The following is an 18,707-nucleotide window of genomic DNA, read 5'->3' as shown; positions in this document are numbered from 1 at the left end:
TGAAACATTCTCCTCACATCTTTTCAAGTAAATCTTGCCAGATATGGTTTATTTATCAAATGTCTTTGCCTGATCATTTTTTTTGGTCACAAGAGAAAGTTCAATGTGGAAGATAGGTAAGAAATGACTATGAATTAAAGACAAAAGTCAGCAATAGAATGTTTTTTAAATGCTTCATAAATGTTTACTCTGAACAAGGCATAGACCTTCTGGCCTCTGTTATTTCGATCTTTCTACTATGTTACACTGTTCCTGTGATATGAAGTAATGTTTTTTATGCCAAACATGTTAGTAATTCATTCTAACATAATCAATGTGGGGAAAATGACAACTCTATTGATTACAGAAAAAATTATTCAATAAGAGCCATACATTTGCTTTTATTTTCTGCACTTTTTTATATTTCCAGCAAAGAAAATTAATGACATCAAAGGTATCAAACATGCAGTCCATGTTGTTGTTGTGCAAAACTACCAGAACCAGATTAAAAGATATGTAGGAAATATTTTAAAAAGTAAATAAAAATACAATATCTAGATAATGTTTCATTTTAAAATTAAACCAATATATGACCCACAGAGATACTTAAGTATGGATTCATAGTCTCCATTTCTATTTGAGTTTAACATGACTAAAGTACATCATTGCATTTGTTAGAAAGTAAAACATCTGATCTATTCAATTTAATTCAATATTTTTGAATAATTGCTTGTTGAATTGAATCTATTAATTAGAACATTGGCTATGATTTATAGTAATATCTTTGTGACAATCTGTGATGAGAACTCCTAACCCCAAATACTTCTTTTATATTCCCCCGAATTTTTCAGAGGCAGCTAGGTGGTTCAATGGATAGAATATTGTGCCAGTTGTCAAAAAGATTCATGTTTGTAAGTTCAAATCTGGCCTCTGACACTTAGAATTGTGTGATATTCGCCTAACCCTGTTTGTATCAATTTCATCAACTGTAAAATGAATTGAAGAAATAGAAATAGCAAACCATTCCAGTATCTTTACCAAGAAAACCCCAAAAACGGTCACAAGGAGTTGAAAATGACTGAACCAATCACAACAAAATTTTCACTTCATTTTGTAACACTACCTGAAATCCCATGAATGAATCATATCAATTAGCAAGTTCATCTTTTAAAAGACAAACGCTTTTAGGTGGAATGTCAGCTCCTTTCATGATAAGTGTGAATGAAGTGAATTCTGACCATCGCACCACACTTGAAGAAGCTGGGAGAAGGAGAAATTTGGTGGAGATAGAGGTAGTATATTTTGAAAAATGGGGCTCTTAGGTGAGAAAAGACACAAACTGAACATCCAGAAAGGTGTTTCTGTAGTCTGAGGATATTTTCTGTCTGAAGAAGAAGATTCTTAGGAAGAGTACCAATGAAAAAGAAGAAGAGGTCCTCTAAAACATCTCAATTACTTCGTAGAATTTGTCCATGACAAGATACACTCATTTGGATTATAAAGGTCAAAAAAAGAAATATTAAGTAAATCCTGTAGATTGTTGTCTTTCTTTAAAAAAAATCAATGCATGACTAATATGGAAATATTTTGCATGACTGCACATGTATGAATCTATAACAAATTGCTTATCTTTTCAATGAAGAAAAGAGAATTTGGAACTCAAAAAATTGTAAAATATGATTCATAAAAATTTACACCTAATTGCAAAAAGTTTATGAAATTAAAAAAAAAACACAGGAATGCCCTTATCAATCAACTAGTTCATTACTTCGGGGATTTTGTTACATGTACTGAGGATTTCTTCTTTGTCATATACTTAAATTGCAATCATTCCAGTTTTAATAAGTTTTTTTTTTATTCCTCTGGCAAAAAAAAATTACCTGATTGCTATTACCAACTTCTTGATAAAATTCTGCATACTTACTTAGCTGGCCTTCTAATAGTAGTCTAGTGCCAGATCTATCCTTAAAGCTTTTCCAGTTTGGAAATATCATTGTCTAATTGTTTTTCTCTGCCATAAGGAAGAGTTCAGTACTTTAATTCAGATTCAAATGGTTGCTATTGTTGTTCCACTGCCATACCTTTCAAGATTCCATGGTTGTTTATATGTTACAATGAGCAATAGGAGTAAGACTGACAGAATTAAGAATAATTAGCATAATTGTAACTAACTTTTATAGAGTGCTTAAAGATTTGTAGAGCTTTTTTTTTTTTATTAACTCATTTTATTCTTGCAACAGCCCTGGAGATAAGTGCTATAATATTTTCCTCAATTTTATTAATTAGAACTTTGAGGCAGACAATAGGTAAACAACTGCTGGGAGTTATACAGCTATTAAATATCTGAGACTGAATTGGAATTTATCTTTCTGATTACAAGTCTAGAACTTCATCATACACCACCACCTAGTTGAATTAAACTTAAAATAATTTGTCCACAGTATTGCTTAGCTTAAAAGTTATATGATGGAAAGCATCTTAATTCATCTGGGCTAAATAAAAAGCTTTATGTCAGTCAATTAATCAGTCAATAGCATTTATTAAATGGTAGGCACTGTGTTAAGTGCTGGGGATTCAGAGAAATATGACAGACTCTGCTCTCTCACAGTCCAATGAAGACATTTATGAACAAACAATCTATACTAGATAAATTGCAAATAATAGAGGGAAGACTTTAGAAGAGGAAAACAATGCTTTTACTCTGAATAAGACAAAACAGTTGATGATCTCTTCTCCAGCCCTTCTGAATTTTTTCATTTCCCAAGAGCTGGCCTTTTATTTCTTGGTCTTACAGCAGTTTCTAAGATGTAAGATGCAGGTCTTTTCTCCACCAATACAGCTTGTTCCATTACCAGCAGTGCAATTTTTAGGAAAAGGTTTGCAAACCACATAGGAAGTGAGTTTTAGAGAGGCTAAAAAAAGATTAAAAATAAAATCTTTAATAATAATAATTCCCCACACATATAGTACTTCAAGATTACAAAGTCCTTTTTTTTTTTTTTTTTTTTTTTTTAACAACAATTCTGTGAGATAGGTAGCAACAACCCAATGAGGTAGCTATGATTATTCTCATTTCAGAGATTGGGAAACTGAAACTTGGGTAGGTTGTGACTTACCAGAGGTGCACAGGTAATAAGATTTAGTTAGAGAGAGGATACAAACCCTAACTATTCTAACTACCACTCCAATATTACTTTTGCTATCCTATGAAAGGATCTGATTTTATGTGACAGTATCCTCCTGGGATGATGTAGGATTTTCTGTATTTACCCTTGCTTTCTACAAGTGGGCTCATTGTACCCAGACTCTTCCTATGTAGATGTGGCCATTAATAGTTTTAAGTCCTTTTTCAGCTATCCAGTTTTGTCTAAGGTGAGGATTAGGCAGAAGTCTGGGAAAAACAATCATAATGAATTTGGATGCTAAGGATAACATGTAAAACCCTGGGAATCATTTCAGTGCAAAGCTTTATTGCAAGGAATGAATAAGAATAGTAAGATAAAAGAGAAAAGGAGAGTGATTTTACAACTGACACATATACCAACAGAATACAACTGACTTAAGAGCAGAGCTGCTTTGAGGAGCACAGAGACACAGGTCCGTTTAGAAGGAAAGATGTGCTCCAGTGGGAAGGTGAGCTCCCATTGGAGGGAAGTATTACTTCCAAAGTAATCTAAGGGTAGGGTTCTTATGCTCTGATTTTGAGTGGCCCTTTTGGAGCTGGCAGATTTGCATATCAAGAATCAGGGCAAAATTTTATTTTAGGGGGCTTGTTATCAGAGAGAAAAAGCAAGCTGATAGTAGGCAAAATACTATTTGGGACAAAGAGTTCAAGTAATCTTCAGAAAATATTATTGTCAATACTTTCCCATGAGTATGTTCTATAAGCTTACTGCTTCCCTTAAGAGGACACCATCATGATGGCCTCAAGACCAGCAGTATTAATCTTTTTTTTTTTTTTAATAGCCTTTTATTTACATGATATATACATGGGTAATTTTACAGCATTAACAATTGCCAAACCTCTTGTTCCAATTTTTCACCTCTTACCCCCCCACCCCCTCCCCTAGATGGCAGGATGACCAGTAGATATTAAATATATTAAAATATAAATTAGATACACAATAAGTATACATGACCAAAACGTTATTTTGCTGTACAAAAAGAATCAGACTCTGAAATATTGTACAATTAGCTTGTGAAGGAAATCAAAAATGCAGGTGTGCATAAATATAAGGATTGGGAATTCAATGTAATGGTTTTTAGTCATCTCCCAGAGTTCTTTTTCTGGGCATAGCTAGTTCAGTTCATTACTGCTCCATTAGAAATGATTTGGTTGATCTCGTTGCTGAGGATGGCCTGGTCCATCAGAACTGGTCATCATATAGTATTGTTGTTGAAGTATATAATGATCTCCTGGTCCTGCTCATTTCACTCAGCATCAGTTCGTGTAAGTCTCTCCAGGCCTTTCTGAAATTATCCTGTTGGTCATTTCTTACAGAACAGTAATATTCCATAATATTCATATACCACAATTTATTCAGCCATTCTCCAACTGATGGACATCCATTCAGTTTCCAGTTTTTAGCCACTACAAAAAGGACTGCCACAAACATTCGTGCACATACAGGTCCCTTTCCCTTCTTTATAATCTCTTTGGGATATAATCCCAGTAGTAAAACCAGCAGTATTAATCTTATAGCAATGGTTTCCATGTTCAGATTCTTATAAGCTACAATCTCTCTTAAGAGAAGATTGTCATGGTGTCAAAACCACCAAGCCCAATGTTACAAAATTCATCATTGTAACTATATGGGATTTTAGAAACTAATATAATTTATTGTTGGAATAGAACTCAGTAGAGTTCATAGATAAAACACGAAGGAAGAGGTCAAATTCCTCATGAAGGATATACATATATATATATATATATATATATATACATATATATATATATATATATATATACACACATGCCTCTAGTAAACACTGGAATTTACATTACGGATTTACATTACCTCAGAAAATGACTTCTGATGAATAAGGGTTATCCTGCAAATGATTCTTTCCCCCCCACCCTTTTTACTTTTTTCTTTTTTTTTCTGGTTATACATATACATTAATTTTTTTAAATACACATTTCTTTATGACTCATGTTGGGAGAGAAAAAGCAGAAAAAAGGGAAAAACCATGAGAGGAAAAAAAAAGCAAAAGCAAAAGAAATGAATACAGCATGTGTTGATTTACATTCAATCTCCATAATGCAGATGGTATTTTCTATTGAAAGTTCATTGGAATTGACTTGGATCACTGAACCACTGAGAAGAACTAAATTTTTCCTAATTGATCGTCACACAATCTTGCTGTTATTGTATATAATGTATTCCTGATTCTACTTGTTACACTCAGATCAGTTAGTGTAAATCTTTCCAAGCCTTTCTAAAATCAGCTTGTTCATCATTTTTTATAGAACAATAATATTCCATTATTTTCATACACCAAAACTTATTCAATCATTCCTGTTGGTGGACATCTTTTTTTTTTTCTGTCACAAAAAAAGCTGCTACAAACATTTTTGCACATGTGGGTCCTTTCTCCTCCCTGCATATGGTTCTATCAGGAAAAGCTAGTAGGGGAGGAAACTATAAGGAAGGCTGAAAATATGCTGATATTTAAAGTCCTACATGTGTCATTCCTATTATTCCTTTACTTTTTTCTGGACTGATAAGAAATATGAAGTTCTGGGGCTTATAGATTCAATGTATTATAGAACTAAAAATGTAGTAACAATTCAGTAACATCCCCTTCCACCTTGCTTTAAAAAAATGATATTGAAGATTCAGAAAACTAAGTGATTTGACCAAGGTTACACATTTAATTAACAGTATAATCAAGACTACAACTAATGCCTCCTGACTCCTCTTGCTTTTTTATATTCCATTCTAGAGAACAGTTGTGCTATGTGGAACACTCCCAGTAACCTTGGATATTATTGGTTTTGAAAGCTCCAGTTTGAAAAGAGATTTTATTATTCAGTTTAATACCTAATAATATAATATATAATAATATTCTGTTTAATACCAAATACCTATATTAATACCTATTTATTATTCAGTTTTATAGCTATTCAAATATCAATCATTTTCATCATTCAACTAATATAAGCAACAAGGAGCAAACATTTTTAAGTGTCTAATTAAAGGGTTAAACACTGCCTTAAAAGTACTGGGGATACAAAGATGAAAATTAGTTGCTGCCTTCAGGGATCTTTTTTATGTATATATATTATAAAATAATAATAAATAAATAACAAATTAAGCAAGTTTCATATCGCACAAATATAGCCTTCTTTCCACTCTAAACCTTCCATCCTACATTCTCCAATTTCTCTAAAAACCTCTAAAAAGAGAGGGAAAAAAAGAACCCCAGGGATGTTAAGATGCTTATTTTTTTATTATAGCTTTTTATTTACAAGATATATGCATGGGTAATTTTTCAGCATTGACAATTGCCAAACCTTTTGTTCCAACTTTTCCCCTTCTTCCCCCCACCCCTTCCCCAGATGGCAGGTTGACCAATACATGTTAAATATGTTAAAGTATAAATTAAATACAATATATGCATACATGTCCAAACAGTTACTTTGCTGTGCAAAAAGAATCAGACTTTGAAATATTGTACAATTAGCCTGTGAAGGAAATAAAAAATGCAGGCAGACAAAAATAGAGGGATTGGGAATTCTATGTAGTGGTTCATAGTCATCTCCCAGAGTTCTTTCGCTGGGTGTAGCTGGTTCAATTCATTACTGCTCTATTGCAACTGATTTGGTTCATCTCATTGTCTTCAAGGATCTTATAGTCTATCAAAGTAGATACTCTATAAGTTTATACAAAATAAATGCAAGTTGAAGAGGGAGCATTAGCACTGGGAGGTGGTGCAGGAAAAGCTTTTAGTTAGAGGTGATTGAGCTGAACTTTGAAGCACTGTGTTAGGTATTAGAAGTACAAAGATTAAAATGAGACAGTTTTTGCCTCATCAAAGCTTTACTTAAACACATTCATTTATATTATTTCAAGAACTTTGGTCAGGGTCCCTTACTCCCTTTAGCTCTCCTCCATATTGGCTGATGCTTGAAATTCCTTTAAGAAGGGGCAATACCTTTCATTCTACAGTTAGAGATAAGGCCAAAAATAAAAATGTCTCTGAAAGATATAAGCTACAACACTCAAATTTATACTAAGGAATAAATAACAGACGCCATATACCTGAGGATGGCAGTAGGAAGGATAGAATGGCAGTAGGAGCAAAGGAAACTGAAAGCAGAGGCTATAGATGTTCAAAACAAAACTTTAACAACTTAAAAGGATTCTGAATCTTTGTCATGAGACCTCATAACATTAGATCAGATTCAGAGCTGAAAGGGATCTTGCAGGTCAGTTAGCCCAATTCTCTTAATTTTATAGATGAAGAAACTGAGGCTCCATGAGGTTAAAAATTTAGCTAACAATTATTTTGCTGTAGCAATAAGTGGTGCTGTTGGGAGCAAATTAAGCTGGCTGGTCCACTCTTCCCTTCCAGATATAAATCAGGAAAGGGGGGGGGGGTGAGGTGAGGTCAAAATCCCAACTACAACTAGAGACAGGGCTTTTTTCTTTAGTCTTTCCACCTCCTCCTCTTCTTTCTCCTCCTCCCCCTACCCCCCTTTTTCCCTCTCTTCCTCCTCCTTATCTTTCTTTTTTTTGCCTCCATCCAAATGGTTTAGCCCATGGTCCCATAGTTGCTTTAGAGGCAGTGAATCAGTAGTAAAAGTTTGGCTATTTTAGTTTTAGGTAATAAAAGGTCTCAAATTCTCTTGAGTTCTGCATTTGAGAACTTAGAGTTGTAACAAAAATAGATGATAGATATCTCATAAAACAAGCCCCCACTTTAAGATTCTGTAACATGAACCATAGATTAGGACCATAGATCTGAACTAAAAAAGTTTCCTAGTCAATTGACAAAATACCCAGACCTCTCCCACTGTATACTTATGTACATAAGTAATGTACATGATAATGTACATAAGGAAATACATATCTAAGTTGACCACATATATTTTTGAGAAATAAAACTTGGTGAGTAAAAAAAAAAAAATTACAGTAGAACAAAGTAATACCCAATTAAAGGGAGAAAAGGAGAGAATATAAGGACCATTTAATTTTTCACATTTGCCTGAAAGGCTTGTGCATAAAACCAGAATTTCATGAACACATTACAGGGATCAGATCAGGATCAGATCAAAGTAATCGATACCTCTCCAGTATCCCTCATTGCCTTTATTTCATCACTCTACTATTTCTCATATTTGGAGTATAAGAGGAAAAGAATATATACAAGTAGAGGAGAAAGTAGAGGGAATGGGTGTCTCAGATAGTCTCAATCTTATCTGAATTGGGTAAACGAGGTTGGTTATATAGCCATATAAAGAGTTTGCAATAGAAATATACACAACATCTTTTAATGTGTTTTCTATTCTAGCCTAACAGAACAATTTACAATTCCCAGATTTCATCACACCTTATTCCATATTCCACTTCTTTGTTTTTATTGTTGCAAATCCCATATTTTCTATACTTTAAGGCTTGCCTCCTGTAATATATTTACACCATAAATGCCTATCTTCTTCCTCCTTTTTTCCTTTCCCCTCAAATACCCTTATATATAATCCTTCCCTTCTTGAAGGGTACTTTGCTTGACTTTTCCAATAAATCTAATCATTTTTGATGACATTGTCTCACCTTTACCTGACACTAAGCTCTTGGAAAGCAAGAGTTGTGGAGTTTTTTTTCTTTCCATTTGTGAGTACTTGGACACCTAACACAGTGTCTTGTATATAGAGTATTTTGTATATGGAGCTCACGGAACAAATATTTCTTGCACTAAGACTAGCTGATAATTATATAGCAAGTCAAAAAGTCTTTGTTAAGTACTTAAATACATAGGCACTAAGGGGGATACAAACTCACTGATAATTACACAGAAAGTCAAAAACTCTTTCTTAAGCACTTAATATATACAAAGATGGCCAAAAAAAAAATCTCTACTCTCAAGGTGCTCAATAGAGAAGAAAACATGCAAATAAGCTCTATACAAACAAAATAGAGACAGGATAAATTGGAAGGGAAAGCAGAGGATGCAAGAGAACTGGAAAAGAAGGATCTTTAGTTATCCAACTCCCAGTTTTATAGATGAGGAAACTGAGACCCAGGCAGAGAAATTAACTTGCCCAAGAGCTTATAGATAATAAATCATTAAGTCAGTTTTTGAATATACATTATCTGGTGCCAAATCAAGCATCAACCGCCACAGCACCACATGGTTTCATTTTTGTCTTTATATTTCCAGGACTATAGAATCTCACAACAAACATAAGGTTATTGTAATGGGTATCATCACTGTCCTTATATTACAAATGAGTATCATCACTATCCCTGTATTATAAATGAGGAAACCAAAGATCAAAGGTAAGTGGTTTGCCAATATTTGCACAGTTCACAAGTTTCTAAAATGAGTTTTGAATTCATTGGCACCAGATTTGGTGCTGCTTCTCCTTTCATTGGATAAAATGATATGTATGATTTATAGTTATAATCAAAATTGTGGTTTTATTGGCCTGGATAGATAAGTATTTTTTTCATATACTTAAATGTTTTATTTATATACTCATATACTCAAATGGATTATTTTATCATCAAATCTTACCTGAGAAAGGTATCAAGACAATGAAGGAAAGAGCTAAAAGAAGGCAGCTGATCTTCATGGCCAAAGTAGATCAGGCTGAAGTAATTGAAGATAAATGAAGACAAAATGAGTTAGGGTTTCAGAATCAGAATTTCTCTACTTAAAGAGATGCCCTAGTTCATCAGGATCTTAAATAGAAGGAACTTTTAACTGCTATATGTTTATTGCTTCATGGTTTTTAATATAATGTGTCTGCTCCTCACTGCACATACATACTTCCTATTAGTTCAATGCCCATTGTTATAGACAAGAATGCTTTCTATTACATGCTCATAATACTTTACTCTGCTCAACTCCACATTAGCCATTCACAAGCAGCCTAGATCTCTCTGACACTCACTTTGTGAATTTGGAAAAGTTAAATAACCACTGAGTTTGTTTCTTCATCTATAAAATGGGAATAATAATAACTGACCTTCACAGGTGATTATGAAGATACAAAAATATGTTTGTAAAGTACCATAAGTAAAGGCTGCTTGATGCAATAGAGAGCTGGCCTTAGAATCATGAAGATCTATGTTCAAAAACACATAGCTAATAGCTTCCCCACTATATGCCCTGCCTGGGCAAGCAAACAGCATGACTTTGTTATTTAATCTCTTAGTGTCCCAGGGAAACTCAGATGATAAACTATAGAATGGTCACTAAGAAGATTTAGTAGAAGAATTTCCCTCACTGGGAATTTTCTAAAACAATGAAATCATAGTTATAGACCAAAATAAGCATATAATGTATTTATTATTATTGTTTTCCTCCCATTTCGGGGGAGGGGGGGATGTCTTTCCTTCTTTCCAAATTCTTCCTGTTCTTAAACTCATAGATAAGATAATAGCTCTAGATCTGAAAGAATCTCCAGAGATAATCTAATGCAACTCTTTTATTTCATAGATAAAGAAAGTAAGACTTAGGGGAGTTTTAAATGCTGCGCCCAAGGTTCCAGAAGTAGTAAGCATTAGAGATAAGATTTAAGTCCAGATACTTTGACTCCAGAGTATGTGCTATGATGTCATAATGATGTCAATCAACATTCTATTAGTTTGGCCAGAGGGACGGAGTTAAGATGGTAGAGAGTAGACAGGGCTTTGCCTGAGCTCTTCCTAGCTTCCCTCAGAATCAGCACTAGATCAAGCCTTTGAACAGATTTCAAAGTGACAGAACCCACAAATAGTTGGAGTACAACAAATTTCCAGTATAAAATATCTTGGAAGGACTTCATGAAAAGTCTGTCTCAATTGGGCAGAGGGGGAACATGAGCCAGTGGAGACATGGCCCAGGGAGGCCCAGGGCAGAGACCCAGGCAGGGAATATAGTGGGAGGCTGTTAGCTAAAATACAGCTGTGTTGGTATCCTGGATCAGAAGGCCAGTAGAATCATCAGACTAATTGTGAGACCTCCAGCACAACTACAGAAGGCAAAGAGTGAGCCCCTGAACCCCAGCATAATAGGTGGGACTTGGCTAGGCCCATTTAGTACATTGGGGAAGCCTGCAGCACTGACTACCAAGCAGCAAGAAACTCGTTACCCCACAGAGAAAGCTCAGGGAGACAATGTCTCTATGCTCTAGGAGCAGACCTAAATCTTTAAAGATGAGCAAAAAAGCAAAAAGAGCTCCATAGATAGCTACTATGGAGACAGGGAAGACCAGAACCCAAACCCTGAGGACATTAAAGGCAAAACACTAGAGATGAAGCCTCAAAGAGGGACTTGAACTGGTCTCCAACTCAAAAGGCTCTCTTAGAAGAATTCAAAAAGGATCTTAAAAGAGCAGAAAAATGGGGAAAGGAAATGAAAGCTTTGTAGGATAGTTTGAAAAAGGAAACACAAAAATCCACTGAAGAAAACTCCTTAAAAACACAATCTGGTGAAATGGGGGAAAAAAAAAAAAAAAATATATATATATATATATATATATATATATATATATATATATATATACTGAAGAAAACTTCTTAAAAAATAGATTTGACAGAAATGGAAAAAGAAAACAACTCCTTGAAAAACAGAATTGGTGAAATGGAAAAAAATATATAATCCAATGAATAAAACAAAATCCTTTAAAAGTAAAATTGGCCAAATGCAAAAAGAGGTTAAAAAAAAGCTAAGTGAAGGAAATAGTTCATTAAAAATTTGAATTGGACAAATGGAAGAGAATAACTCAACTAGACGTAAAAAATAAGTCAACACCCCCCCCCCCCAAAAAAAAAAAAAAAGGAAAAAATAGAAGAAAATTTAATATACCTCATTGAAAAAACAACTGACCTAGAAAACAGATCCAGGAGAGACAAGCTAAGAGTTATTGGACTACCTTAAAACCAGGATGAAAAAAAGAGTGTGTACAACATCTTTCAAGAAATCAAGGAAAACTGCCCTGATATAGTAGAACTAGAGGGTAAAATAGCTATAGAAAAAAAATCCACTAATCACTCCCTGAAAAAGACTCTAAAATGAAAACTCCAAGGAATAAAGTAGCTAAATTCCAGAATTATCAGAGCAAGGAGAAAATATTGCAAGCAGCCAGAAACAAATAATTCATATATTGAGGAACCACAATGAGGATTCCCCTGGACCTAGCAGCTTCTACTTTGAAAGACTGAAGGGCCTGGAATATGATATTCTGGAGGGCAAAGGAGCTTAGACTGCAGCAAAACTAAGCATTATCCTTCAAGCATCAATAAAAGATGGGCATTCAATGAAATAGGGGATTTTCAATTATTTTTGATGAAAAGACCAGAGCTAAACAGAAAATGCAATCTTCAAAAGAAGCATAAGAAGGTAAAAAGGGATGAAAAAAAAAGTTTGGCCAGAAAAACAAAATCAGGAAAAAAAGATCAACTGAGAAAATCAGTTTTTATCCATTTTATACAATATCAATTTTTGTTATTACTAACTACAAGTAACAATGGTCTATTCTTATTAAAAAACAAATGCATTGTGAAAGACATTTGACAGCTTTTAGTTACTTGTATAAAATCATCATGAAGAAGTTTACTAGTCAAACATAAAGAATGAACGTTAATCAAATTTTCCATCAAAGGTCAAGTCGGTTGTCCTTTATTATGGCCATATCTGAGGCTTTGATAAAATGTCATGTAATTTAGAAGGGAAAGGAATCAGATACAGATCCCCATAAACTACCAAGTTTCATGTTTCATGTTTATGAACTTTCAGAGTTGTACATTTGAAGTAAATCAAGCATGGATTCAACCACTGGCTCCTTAAGGAGATAGTTTTTACTTCTTGGAAGAATATTTTTAAAAATAGGAAATATGCTTTTATCAATGCAGGAAATTATAGTGAAGAAATTCGTCTATCAATGCAAGTTAATATTTCCAATGCAATTTATAATCCTAGAGATATAGCTGAGGCATTGAGAGATTGACTTGAACATGGTAATCCAGTCAAGATGTGTTAAAATGAGGTTGTAACCCTAGCCTTTGCAACTTCAAGACCAGCTCTCTATTCACTATACATAACTATTCTGCCTTTCATATAAAGGAAAATGTCATACAATCTAATAAAGTAATCAAGAATTATCTATCACTATTCACAAATGATTAACATGAAGCTAGTCTTTTGAAATGCTAAAGTTGTCAAGGGTGATTTTTCAAAATGAATAAAGCCTAATTAGAAAGAGAATAAAACCAGTAGACTTCTCCTCAACAAATTAAATATGCAAGAGTTCTAAGCAGTTTATCACTGTGTATGATAACAGCAGTAATTTTTCCTTGTGAAGGTACACATTTATTTTGGAGCTTTAAAAATATGTGAAACTACTGTTTTTACTGTATTCTGTGATGTAGGAAAGTTGTATGAGTATGAAAACAATAGTAATAATCACCATACAGACTATAACTTTTTAAAATAACTTTATTTATTTTTAATTCTATCAATACTCTTCCTTTAAAAATCAGCATCCATTGCCTGAAAATAACTTTTTACAAAATGAATTCTATTTTCCATTGGTTTATATTTCTCCTCCTCTTTGTGGCTGAACTGTTGGAGAAAGCCATCTACAATGGTGACTCCACTTCCTCCCCTGTTATAAACCTTCTGCAATCTAGCTTCTGATCTCATCATTTAACTGAAACTCTCCCAAGTTACCAATGATCTCATAATTATTATAATAATATACATATATGCAATAAATTATAATCTTACAATTATATCTAATAGCCTTTTCTCAACCTTGGCCTTTCTTGAACTTTATGCAACATATGACACTGTCAATCACCTTCTTTTAGGTATGCTTTCTATTCTATGTCTTCACAATACCACTCTCTCAGTTATCCATCTACCTCTCTTTTTTAGACTCCTTTACTGACCATTCATCAGTTTCACAGCCATTATACATGGCTGCTCCAAGGCTCTGTCCTGGGCCTCCTGTTTTCCCTCTATGTGAAAACCACGTATTTTAAAATCAGCCAGAGTCAGGAATTCAGGTTAGGGGAAAATCGTCAGTCTTTATTTTCAGTGAAGAAAGATCGGAAGTGGAAGGGAATCGGCGATAGCAATGTGTGCAGCTGAGTCAAGAAGCTAGCTAGACCAACAGCCACACAACCAGCAGCTACAAGCATGGAACTCAGGCTCAATCTCTCTCAGCTTCTCTTCCTGTCTGTCTCTGCCTCCACCCACCAAAATCATCATTTCCTATACAACACATCAGGAGTGGGTGAGGGCCATTCTTTATCCAAGCATGTATATTAATAGGGTATATTCCAATTACTATTTAGCCTCACGTGCTTGGGACCTCAGTGCATCAACTCAAGCCTCAGCCCATTACACCTCTATACTGTACTTAGAGAACTCATCAGCTCTCATGGCTTCAGTTATCATCTCAGATAATTCCCAGATCTATGTATTTATTCCTAGTCTCTTTGCTGAGCTATCCTGATGCATCTGCAACTACTGCTCAAAAACCTCAGACTGGATGTCCTATAAGTATTGCAAACTTGACATATGTAAATCAGAACTCTGTCTTTCCCCTATGCCATCCCATCTTTATGAACTTTCCTATAACTATTTGAGGGCTCCACAAGTATCCTGAAACCTCAATGTCCATTTTGAATTCCTCATGGTCACTCCCCCTTACCAAATCTTGTCCTTTCTATTTTTATGACATCTCTCCTACATATCTCCTCCTCTCTATTCTTATAGACACAAATAGCTTTTTAATTGGTTTCCTTGCCTCATATCTCCCTACTCCAATCTATCTTCCATTCAACTGCCATGGTGACTTTGCCTAATTGTAATTCTGACCTTGTCGCTCTCTGCTCAAGTGTTCCAGGGATTCCTTATTATCCCCAGGATGAAATATAAACTCTTCTGTTTGGCATTTAAAGCTTGTCACAAACTGACCCCTTTCTACTTTTCCAGCCTTCTTAAACTTGACTTCTGTGTACTCTAGGATTTATATATTCTGGCCTATTTGCAGTTCCTTGAACATTTGACACACTGCCTTCTATCTCTGTTTTTGCACTAATTATTCCCCATGCTTGGAAGGCATTACCTCTTATCTCTGCCTCTTAGATTCCTGAGCTTTCTTCAAGCTTCAAATTAAATGCTACCTTATGTAGGAAGATTTTCTGGTGGTCTGATACCTTCCTCTGCCAGATTACCTTCATCTACTCCATCTACACCTAGTTATTTCCATGTGGTCTCATTTCACTGTCTGCTCCTAGATGGCATGGACCAGTTAATTATTCTTTGCTTAGTTATAGCACCTTTGGGATACATAATAAATGCTGAATAAAAGGCAGGTAACTGACTGACTGATCAACTGGCTTCCATTAAGAGAAGAACAATGATTCAGTGGAAAAAATAGCAAACTTGGGATCTGGAGGAAGTGGGTTTTGAATTACACCTTCAACACTTAGTGTGTGGCCTTAGAGCTTCTGTGAAAAACAGGGTAATAATCACAGGAAAGAGATAAAGTATGTAAAGTTGTTTGCAAATATTAAAACATATAAATATCAGCTAATTTAATACTGGAGATAGTTCATTTTTCTTACAAAGGGGAAAAGCTCAAAACCAGTAGCAAAGAAATGACCAAGATTGTGACTAATCAGGTGTTATAAATCAGGAGTCAGGAAGTCTTGACTTCAAATCTTGTATCTAATACTTAATTTTGGGTAAATCACAACCTTCACAAGCCTTAATTTCCTCATTTGAAAACTGGAAATAATAGCATGCAAGTCACAGATTTATTCTAAATATCAAGTAAAATAATATACACAGGATGCTTTGCAAATATCCGGTAAAAGCCAACTGCTGTAGTTATAGCTGTTGTAGAATTTTCTGAATTTTGAATCACTTTTTAGATGATAATCTCTCTCCTCTATTATGACAGTTGATTACTTTCCCATTGTTCTCTAAGGCATTAAAATGTTTCATACCCTCGGATCTTCTCCCACAACTGCCAGACTTAGATTCTTGTAAATGTTTAAAAATTATACACAGGGAAGTAGTATGCATTTATTTACAGTGCTTGAAAGAGCTGGGCATTATTGCTTCCCTAACAGCCTAAAACATAACATATTTAAAATGGAAAATGGATTAAGTCCAATGATTTAGAGTCTATGAAAGAAAATAATTATATCATCAATTCTTGAAGTTCAAAATTGTGCAAAGTGAATTAATTTATGAGTAATTCCTTTATTATTCATCAGTTGTTTATTAGAGCTCTAATAACTATGGGAAGAAAGTAACACTGTCTTTGATTCTGGTCAAATTTAAATAAGGGAGTTAATAATACTTGTTTATGTTCTTAAATGATCATTTTTTTAATGAAAAGGACAAGGTCAGGTTAGACATGGATCCAATACACTTTTTTTTCTTTTACACACACACACACACACACACACGCACACACAATTTTTTTCAGTTACATGTAAAACAATTTTTTACTTTTTTTTCAAATTTTGAATTCCAGATTCTCTCCCTTCCTCCCTTCCCCCAATTGAGAAGGCATGTATGAAATTATGCAAAACATTTCCATATAAGTCATTTTGCAAAAGATATAAATATAAATGAAAGATAATAATAAATAAAAATAAAAATGATAAATAATATAAGGTAATAAATTAATAAAAAGACAAAAAATTAAAGATAAATTAAAAATAGATTTAAATAAAAGATAAAAAAATAGATCTCCACATCTCCCCCAAAAAAAACTTTAAGAAAAATAAAGTTTAAAAAAGTGTGCTTCAATTTTTATTCAGACACAATAATTTCTTTCTATGGGTATGAATAACATTTTTCATCATAAGTCTTTCAGAGTAGTCTTGATTCATTGTATTGCTGAGAATAGCAAAATCATTCATAGCTGATCATCCCACAACATTACTATTACTTTGTACATTGTACATTTCATTTTACATGAACTCATGGAGGACTTTCCAGATTTTTCTAAGAGCATCCTACTCATCATTAAATAAGCATCCTTAAAGGTTGCATTTGCTACCCTATCTGTTATCACAGATTGGTGGGTTGTTTATTCTAGTGTGGGAGTGAGAGAAAGATTGCTAATAAAAAAGTGACATAAAATGTGGGCCCTGCTCAAATGTTAGAGGGAAAGATGATGGAGGGGGTACTATAGCCATTCACTCTGGTCGATAATTGGTTAGTCAAGCCCAGAAAGAATCAGAGCTCCCTGCCAGTGACCAGACAGGTGAGACTGAGAAAACCACAAATTTTTATGAATTCCGGCTCACATCAGCTCCTGAGATACACACTTCCACGTCAATCAAGATACTTAGTCCAGAATTTCTGTGTCATCATTTTAAGTCAGTCCTCCTGAAACTGTGAGTGGAATGTCCTTTTGAATCTATGTTGTAGTTATAGTTCATAGTGGGATCACTGACAGTAAAGAAACAAATTCAAACAGTGTATTTCTTACAATTGGGTTTACAATAGTTTTTATATTATTTGGGAGATGTATAAGATCTAGAGTTTTTTGATAAGGAAGTTATATTAGGACAGAATCTAGCAGTGAGTATATGGTTTTGGTTGTGTAACATAAATTCGTAATAGACCCAGTCAGAATGATTAGGTGATTTTCTCACCTTTGTATAGAAGCATGTGCACAGGAATACAGGCAATGGATAGTGGGAGTCATCTAAAGCTGAGACTTTGTAGGGCATAATCAGAGATAAGATAATGAAGTTAGGGACTCAAGAGAAAAGGACAATGTGGAACTAAACTGGATCTCCAAGGTATAAAGATAGAAAAAAGAGGAGAAAATAGCAAGTGTATAGGGGGATTTCCTGTAAAAGAACTGAAAGATAGAAGGATTGGAGGTTGTGGTATGAACAGAGAGAGAGAATGGGAATGCAAAGAGAGGGGGAGGAAGCCAATAGATTCTGTTTAGTTAAGGACATTTTAGAGATCACCACTAATCAATGGAGGTAGTATATTTGAGGATGAGGGCAAGATCAAGGATATGACTTAGCATTGTGTGTGGCTGAAGTGGGGTGGAGAAATAGGTCATGGGAAATGAGTAGTTTTAGGAAATGAGTAATTAGGGTATTTTAGGGAGAATTAATAGGAATATTGAAATGAAGGTAAGATAAGTGGAAGAGAGAAAAATTGTGAGCCAGGTACTGAACTTCTTGAGAAAGAAAAGGAAGTGATCTGGGATTCTGTAGACAATAACTCCCAGGATTTTGATTGAATGGTAGATATTTATCACATGAACTTCAAAAGGGATAGAGGTTACTGAGTGATGGAGGTAGAGCTCCATTCAAAGCATAGATGAAGGGATACTAGGTATATTATAGATAATATTCTTATTTAGGTCCAGGTTGGGTTGGATAGCTAATGAGATATCTTCATCAGGAGAATCTTCTGTGATTTCATAAGTAACAACTCTTTAATAGAAGATAATCTATAGAGAGAGCAAGGTCTATGTCTATCTGACTAATCTACTTTTGTATCTATCTATCTGAAAAGAC

At 34.3% G+C, this 18,707-nt stretch overlaps 1 long non-coding RNA gene across 1 annotated transcript; it reads right to left on the bottom strand.

Moving 5' to 3' along the window:
* Positions 1–2,652: 2,652 nt before the first annotated feature.
* LOC116419349 lies at positions 2,653–9,968 on the bottom strand. Its single transcript, XR_004229633.1, has 2 exons — positions 9,721–9,968; positions 2,653–2,891 (listed from the first exon to the last, which is right to left on the bottom strand). It is a non-coding gene; the product is annotated as an uncharacterized LOC116419349 (long non-coding RNA).
* Positions 9,969–18,707: the final 8,739 nt, after the last annotated feature.

This window comes from Sarcophilus harrisii, chromosome 5 (assembly GCF_902635505.1).
Source record: "Sarcophilus harrisii chromosome 5, mSarHar1.11, whole genome shotgun sequence".
NCBI lineage: Eukaryota > Metazoa > Chordata > Mammalia > Dasyuromorphia > Dasyuridae > Sarcophilus > Sarcophilus harrisii.
Note: the sequence above shows the minus strand (reverse complement) of the source record. Positions and strands in the feature narration are given on the sequence as shown.